The following is a 9,220-nucleotide window of genomic DNA, read 5'->3' as shown; positions in this document are numbered from 1 at the left end:
GAACATGTTCTTCCTCATTGCGAATAGGTGGTTCCTCCTCGTTACCAACATCTGCCTTAGTGTTAAAATGCGAACGTTCACTTTCAGATGGAGTGGGGGACTTGGTCTTGCGAGCAACTCTCTTCAACTTTCACTTTTTAGGAGCAACTGCAGATGGAGTAGCTTTCGCCTTTCGCTTTTTGGGATTGTTCACAGGCTCGGATGAACCTTCCTTATAACCCTTTTTCTTTTTCTCCCTTCTTGCTCCCCTTGTTACCCCTTTCTTTGTTTTATCTGCTTCAACAATAATCAACTACATCTCAAGAGTTAAAGGACAAAAACCAAAGGCAGGAATTGTACGATAGCCTTTAAGAATTTTGCTGGCAGGAGGCACATCACGAAGAATGGCTTTAGGGATTGAGCCAACAAAAGCGAACTTAGAAGTGTCTGCAACAATGATTCCAGTGGTGTGAAGGGTTGAAACAATGGACATCAGGGCATCTTGCATAATTGGAATCTGCAACTTGGTGATGGCCCTTTGAACAATGATGGACCAGAAGCGTGCACAAGAAATTTCCCTATGGAGTTATTAAATGTGTGCTTTGAATCAATTGGGCCCAGAGAACAGCACCACAGTCAATGTTTAGTCCAGTATAAACACTATAGATGATTGCCATGATAGCTTGCTGGCACAATCAGATCCAGTAACTCTTTCAGAAAAGGCCTGAAACAGTAGAGTGAAGAGGCCATTCGATTGTGGTGGCAGATTTGGTTTCCTGAACTTGGAGACAGCGGATAAGGTTTCTTTATACCCCATTTGGTAAAACATATCCAATAGGTCAACATTGGACACAGATTCAGGGCTAATCATGTCATCCGATTGAGGAAGCCCTAGAACAGAGTAGAATCATGATTTGGAGATGGTTGTTTTGTGATTGAGGATCTCAAATGTAATCCTCTGTTCTTCTTTGATTTAACACATAGAGGGATAGGCTTTCGATAGCAGTGACATCGAAACGCTTTCTGTCTTGGTTAGGACTGTGATCAGTGGAGAGTACTTCAGGCACTCAATGATCACAAGCAAACGACTTTCATACTTGTAGGGATCAAGCTCGATGATCAGGTTTTGATGCGACTTGATGGTGAGAAGTTAAGATTGCCCTGTTTGTTCTTGAATAGAAGGAGTTTTAGATGATCCAGCGATTGTTGAGTTCTTGAGGAAGAAGAAGATGAACAGTAGAGAGCCTTTTTTCACCGAAAGCCTTGGAGAAGATTTGTTAGTGGTAGAGAGAGATTACTTCATCAAAAACCTTTTATACCGTGCGATTGAAGAGAAAATTCCAGAGAGATATTGCATCGATTAATGAAACATCGCCTGAAAAAGCGCGATTTGACAATTGTGTATGTCAGAAATATATGTCATACGACGATAAAGTATATGTCTGTTCAAAAATTAATGCACACTTTTGAATTCTTATCCTCAGGAAATTGCCGCATCAGTTTTGCCCTTTCACAGTTGAGTGTGATTTCATCTATCTCATATGAAAGCAAACTTCGTTTTAAGAGAACATAGGTTGAACTGCCAACCTAAAACTGAATGTAAGTACCACGAACCAAAACTTTGAAAATCACTAGGATCTTCGTGCAAGAGTGTGCCAAAGATACATAAACAAAGCAATAAATTTTAAAGGATTCTAGTGATGTCTAATAAGACACGAAACTGTGGATCCCGGGCATGGATCTCTTTCTTCGAAGTCAAGAGAGTAAGAAGTGCCTATGTGGTTTCCCGTTGAAATACGATCAAGTGTTTGATAAGAAACATTGAAAGACATCTTTTCTTTAGGCTAAATGGGTGGCTGTATCTTCAACGAAACTCCAAAACTTGATATAAGTACGAATGTTTAGATGAAGTACTCGTGTGACCAGTGTATTCAGTTGAACGAGTAGGTTTGGAAATATTTGAGTGACAAAGAAGGTTTTAGAAATCTCAAAAAAAAAAAAAAAAAACTTGATCTTATGGGAAGAAATGTCTTGGGACAAGAACACTTCATAAAGATCTCGCAAAAGAAAAAGAGATTTCTTGGTACAAACCACGAAAGTGGCTTTTGTTAATTCCTTGGTGAAAATATTGAACGTTCAATTGGTCACCGTCAATTCATTCAAGAGTTTTGGATTTTGGGTTTCGCTTAGTTTGTGGTGGAATGAAGCTAAGATCATTAAGAACAAAATACAAATATTTTTTTTTGAATTTTGATTTTATGAAAATAAAGAAAAAACATAAGGAAATAAACTATTTTTGAAAATTTGAATTTTTTTGAAGAGAATTAAAAACATAAGAGATTAAAAAACAAAACAATGATAAAAAAAATTATACAAATTGTACAAAATGATACTTGAGGAATCAAACCGATTCACAGTGTTGAAGCATACTGCGAATGAATAGTAGATTGCGAACTACTGTGAGCGTTCGCACCGATTTGCAGTGTTAACTTTATTAATGCGAAAGTGGTTTCAGAACAGATTCAGCTTCCATCATTCCTAGGCCTTGAGAGTTCTATTGAAGGTGGATTCAGGTAAGGCCTTTGTCAATACGCCAGCTAACTGATCAACGGATCTTATGAAGTGAATTTCAACATTACCATCTTCCACATGATCTTTGATGAAGTGATACCTTAACAGTATGCGTTTCATCTTAGAGTGTTGCATTGGATTATGACAAATGCGAATGACACTTTCGGAGTCATAGTATAATGGGATTCGTTTCATGCTTAGGCCATAGTCATGAAGTTGGCTTTGAATCCAAATGACATGGGATGTGCATGAGGTAGATGCAATGTATTCAACCTCAACTGTTGGCAACGAAATGCAAGTTTGCTTCTTGGATTGTGTGACAACCTGAAATTGTGTAACCCATTTCCGTTAATAAAATTTATTTTTGTTGAAAATTTTTCGTTAACTTTTGGGTTAGGCAAAACAATTAATGTTTCTATTTTTATCTTCTTAAGTGTCGGAACAAAATAAAATCACGTGAAAACACCCCAATATTCATTTGGAAGATTTTTAGTTACAACTAAGTCGGGTTACGACAACTTAATCGGGTACGACCATAAACTTCGTTTAACGTTGGTATCGGGTAGATTTCCACCGAGCCACAAACTCAAGCCTTATATAAAGGATGAGTGACCTTCATTTAAGTTTTTTACCACCTCCTCATAACTTTCTCTATCTACTCTCTCTCTAAAACTCGAGTTTTGATCCAAAAACGCCTCTTCAAGCTCCCAAAATCGTAAGTAATCTACCCTACCTTATTGTTTAACTTTTTAAGCATGCAAATCAATGTTTAAATCACCCAAAACTCTCAAAAACTTGTGTTTATGGTTTGGGAACGCCTCCCAAAATCGTAAAATCCCATAAAGGGGTTTTGAAGCCCCAAAACCCTTCCAAATCCTTTCTAGTATTTAGCAAAGACTTAAAGACTTGCATGTACGAGTTTAGAACACTAAAATCATGTTATTTGGATAGTAAACACGAGTTTACGGCCCAAGAACATTCTTGGACTATAAAAACACCTTTATAGACCATAAACACCTTTTAAGGTGTTAAATTGCCCCTTAAACACCTCCAAAAGCTTCCATGAGTGCCTAGAACCTTATATTCCTTTATGTGATGCACCAAACCATACACAAATGAGACACACTTGAGTTTATGGTTTGGGAAGGTCTCCCAAAACCGTAAACACCTCCAAAGGGTGTTTAAGTTTCCTTAACACCTTGTATGGCTTAGATTTGGGTCTATACTTTGTATGCTTAACCTACAACCACCAAAACACATGAAGAATGGACCAAGCATGAGCTTATGGACGTAAAATCATGTGTTTATGGTAGTAAACTCCCCAAGTGTCCTTCAAGAACCGTAAACCCCTTTTTCCAAGGTCATTTCAAGTCCCAATCACATCCTAAGCCATGGAATCAACCCTAGAACCTTCCCTTGTGCATTATAAGACCATTGGACACCCAAAAACACACCACCCATGAGTTTACAGCTATAAACTCATGGGGATATGGTCTTTGGATCGTAAACACCCCTAAGGGTTTACACCTGAAGAGTAAACTCCTTATCTAGACCCTACACTCCTTAGATGCAACCCGTATCACTTCCAACACTTGAGATAAAGTGTTTTCGCGCATCGGAGTATATTATCTCACTTAATTAGTAGTTCAAAGTCTAATTAGATACAATTATGTATTTCCTTATGTTACATATGAACCTCGCGCGTGTTCAAGCCTTAATCTGACACTTAGCATCCTAACCGACACATTTCTCAACTGGTGAGTTCATACCGCTACATTTTTCCATGTACAATAATATCTTGTACTCAAACTTATTATTTCTTATGAAATGTTTCATATTCCGTATGCTTTTAACACTGGAAACCATATTAACCAACCGTTTAACCTGGAGAGTTAGTTTTCAATCTATTTGTGAAACTCATTATAAAATGCTATATTTTATATTTCACAAATGATTTTCCACATGATTACTGTTAAAAGCATTAATCTCAAAACTTTTGATACGTCCTTGGTAACACTCTCCTATATACGAGAGTGAAGGACTAATCAACAGGATTTTCTAACGTCCTTGGTAACACTCCCCTGGATACGAGAGTAAAGGACTAATCAACAGGATTTTCTAAAGTCCTTGGTAACACTCCCCTGGATACGAGAGTGAAGGACTAATCAACAGGATTTTCTAACGTCCTTGGTAACACTCGCCCTAGATACGAGAGTGAAGGACCAATTTCATTAATCTTAAGATTGGAGACACGTCCTTGGTAACACTCCCCCAGATACGAGAGTGTAGGACTACCCCTATAACCAGAATCTCCTGGAGGGAGAACGTGAATTGAGTGTATAGATCTATACGGGATTGACTAACCCGCACCTGGATGCTAGCTACAGTCGAACCGACAGGTCTACGAGTGACAAAAGTCATAACACGATATTGGCCCCGTTACGAGGCTTATCTAGTCTAATGCATGGTTATGGAACTCGTAACTTAGATTGTGAAAACTTTTCTACTTACTTATTAGTTTTATATACGTGTTAAAACTAATGTATTTTTCAAGGATAACCAAGCTTTTAGAATACTTATCTTAACACTGCAAGTATGGTAGATACTTGTACAACGCATTCCGAATTGATAACCAACTACAAACTTTAAAGGAAAATAAGGGTTTTTCCTGGGATAACTGAACTGTTCTTAACCAGATTGTGTAACAAACGGATAATTAAACTTTTCTTATAAGAAAATATGGGATTTTCTTGGATTACAACTTTTTTAGAAAACCAAAGGAAACTTGTTCTTTTACAGAAACAAACCGCTTATGAACTCACCAGCTTTATGCTGATATTTCTAAAACTACTTGTATTCTCTGGTCCTCGTTAGACAGGTATCCCGTAATATTTTGGAGAAGATGGAGCATTTTAGCAGTCTCGTCTCTACTTTTGTTCATTTTGGTTGTATATATCTATAATCATGTGTAACTTTACTTTCAAACAAATGTAAATACTTCTATGTAATGTAATGGTTGTGTTTACTATGCTTGCTATGTATATTGGTTGTGATACTTTACATGACGTCCTCCGCCCCGGAACATTTCCGCCATCGGTTTCGGGGTGTGACAAATTGGTATCAGAGCCCTTGTTTATAGTGAACTAAGTATACCGAACCTTACATGGTATATAACTATAAACACTAAGGGGCCGAAGTGCGAGTACGAGTATAATACCTTACCGCCAGATACCGTAACTACGAGTAGAACAAAACATAAGTAATTGGGTGTTATACATTACAGTTAAACATGGGCAATTATGTAGTCATGTCTAGGGTCCATATAGGATGATCAACTATATTCATTCGAGACACAGCCAACATGTGCTTGGGAGTGACTGTGGTGTGCAACATGCCTAAAACTTACCTAATATCCAAATAATGAGACATCGTTGCAGCGAAACATAAAATACTATAGGAGTATTTTAGCCAAAGCCGATTACGTTGTAGAAATTCATTCCGAGTGTTACTACTCACTCCTTCCTTAGCGATAGTTTATCTGCTTTGATAACTCTTTCCTGTTTTATCACTTAATAGAACTCTATATCTGTCATAATGAGATATTTCTTGTTCCATATCTCTTGATCCAATTTAGAGGACTTATGATCCTCTCTTTCCTGGCTATTTTAGATCAAGATGCCTCCAAATAAAAGACCCAGCTCGAAGAACAACAATCCTCCTCCACCACCACCTCCCTCTCCATTTGACCCCGCCATGTTCCAAGCAACTGTTACTGCTGCTGTGGCTGCTGCCATGTCACAAATGAACCCCAACGGTTCAGGCTGGCCAGGAGGTGGAACTCAACCCCAAAACCAGGAAAGTAGTCAGGGACACTTCAAGATTTGATGACTTGGCGCTTCTCTGTCCGGGAATGGTTACCTCAGAGAGTAAAAAGATTGAAAGATTTATCTGGGGGCTGACCCAGCCAACTAAAGGAAACATTTTGGCTGCCAAGCCAGACACCTACGACATCGCCAAATGCCTAGCGCAAACTTTGATCGACCACATAGATGATATTGAGGAAGCGACCACCACTCCTAAACCGACTAAAGGGAGTGGTGAAAATAAGAAGAGATCCTGGAGCAAACGAAAGAGTCAGAGTTCACAATGATCTTCCAAGAAGCAGCAAACTGTGGCAGTCCACGCTGCTACTACCCCCGTTACTGTTTCTGCCGCCGCTTCTACAACTCAAACACCTACCAGTAGGTATGCTGGTACCCTTCCCCGATGCGACAAGTGTAACTTCCACCATAACCCCGACCCATGTCGTGAACCGTCATGCTCCAGCTGTGGCAAAAAGGGCCACACGACACGAAACTGCTAAACACCAACCTAATCAGCCAATCAAGCTTTCGGAGCAGGTGTCAGTCATGCATGTTACGGTTGTGGTGAAGTCGGGCATTTCAACAGAAACTTCCCCAAGGCGGAAACAACTGGCAACACTAGAAGAGTCCTAACTATGGAATGAGAAGAGGCAGTCGCCGATCCCACTGTTGTCTCGGGTACGTTCCTTATCGACAACTATTATGCTAATATCATTTTCGATTCTGGTGTTGAAAGAAGTTTTGTTAGCCATTCATTCAAACATCTTATTAAACATAATCCCCAACCATTAACCAAAATGTTTACCATCGAGATGGCTAACGGTGAGAAGGAAAACGCTAACGAGATATTCATAGGTTGTACCCTTACCCTGAACGATCATTCCTTTCCCATCGACCTAATGCCAGTTTCCATAAAGAGATTTTATGTCATCATTGGCATGGATTGGTTGAGTCCCAATCATGCTGATATCCTTTGTTATGAAAAAGCCATCCGTCTCAATCTCCCCTCTGGCCAGACTCTCATGATCTACGGCGATAAACTAAGTTCCAATCTTCGCATCATTTCTTGCATCAAAACTCAAAAGCTTCTGTGAAAGGAGTGTTACGCATTCTTAGCTCATATAATCAATGAGAAACAGGAAGTTAAAGACCTCGAGAGCATCGCTGAAGTCTGCAAATTTCCTGATGTCTTCCTGAAGAGCTCCTGGGAATTCCTCCTGAACGCCAAGTCGAGTTTCGTATCGACCTAATTCCTAGAGCTAATCCTATAGCCAAGTCTCCGTATCGCTTAGCTCCAGCAGAAATGCAGGAGTTATCCAGTCAGCTCAATGAGCTGCTCGACAAAGGGTTCATCAGACCGAGTTCCTCACCTTAGGGAGCCCAAGTGTTATTTGTGAAGAAGAAAGATGGATCCTTTCGGATATGTATAGACTACCGTGAGCTGAACAAATTAACCGTCAAGAACTATTACCCTCTTCCTCGAATAGACGACCTTTTCGATCGACTTCAGGGAGCCAGTTACTTCTCGAAGATAGATCTTAGATCAGGGTACCATCAGTTACGAGTTCACGAGAATGATGTTTCCAAGACAACATTCAGGACTCGATATGGTCACTATGAGTTCGTAGTGATGCCCTTCGGTCTAACCAATGCATCGGCTGTGTTCATAGACCTGATGAACCGGGTGTGTCGCCCCTTTCTGGACAAGTTCGTCTTCGTGTTCATTGACGACATACTTGTCTATTCCCGAAGCGAAGAAGATCACAAAAAACACTTGAGGTTAGTGTTGGAAACTCTTAGAATGGAGAAACTGTACGCGAAATTCTCCAAGTGCGAATTCTGGATTCGGAAGGTAAGTTTCCTTGGTCACGTGGTAAGCGAGGAGGGTATACACATCAAGGCGATAGAGAATTGGTCGGCACCGAAGATGCTTACATAAATTCGTCAATTCTTGGGTCTCGCTGGCTACTATCGCAGGTTCATTCAAAATTTTTCCAGAATCGCCGAACCCCTAACCACTTTGACACAGAAAGGTGTACCCTTTTGTTGGCGTGAAAAGCAAGACACCGCATTCCAAACATTAAAGCGAGCCTTGTGCAGCACACCTATCCTGTCCCTGCCTGAAGGGACAGAGGATTTCATTGTCTATTGCAATGCATCCAATCAGGGCTTAGGCTGTGTGCTTATGCAGAGAGGAAAAGTTATCGCTTGTGCCTCGAGACAACTGAAGGCACACGAAGTTAACTACACGACTCACGGCCTGGAGCTAGGAGCAGTGGTCTTCGCACTGAAGATTTGGATACATTATCTCTATGGAACTAAGTGCACGATTTTCACCGACCATAAAAGCCTGCAACATATCTTCGATCAGAAAGACTTAAACATGAGGCAGCGACGATGGGTAGAACTACTTAGTGACTATGAGTGCGAAATCTACTACCATCCCGGCAAGGACAATTTGGTAGCAGATGCCCTTAGCCTAAAGGAGAGTTCATGCCGCAAGGCGAAGACAGTGAAAATGACCATCCATTCCCACTTATCCGCGCAGATCCGAGAAGCCCAGTTGGAAGCCCTAAAACCAGAGAACGTGTTGAATGAAGTCTTGAGGGGAATGGATAAGAAACTTGAGATCAGAGGTGATGGAGTTTACTGTTTCATGGATCGAATCTGGACCCCAAAGTTCGTAGCTTTCAGGGAAGTTGTTGTAAACGAAGCTCACAACACTAGATACTGTGTTCACCCAGGTTCAGACAAGATGTACCTGGATCTTAAGAAACAATACTGGTGGCAAAACATGAAAGCTGAAA

This window comes from Lactuca saligna, chromosome 4 (genome assembly GCF_052625555.1).
Source record: "Lactuca saligna cultivar CGN05327 chromosome 4, ASM5262555v1, whole genome shotgun sequence".
In the NCBI taxonomy this organism is placed as follows: Eukaryota; Viridiplantae; Streptophyta; class Magnoliopsida; order Asterales; family Asteraceae; genus Lactuca; species Lactuca saligna.
Note: the sequence above shows the minus strand (reverse complement) of the source record.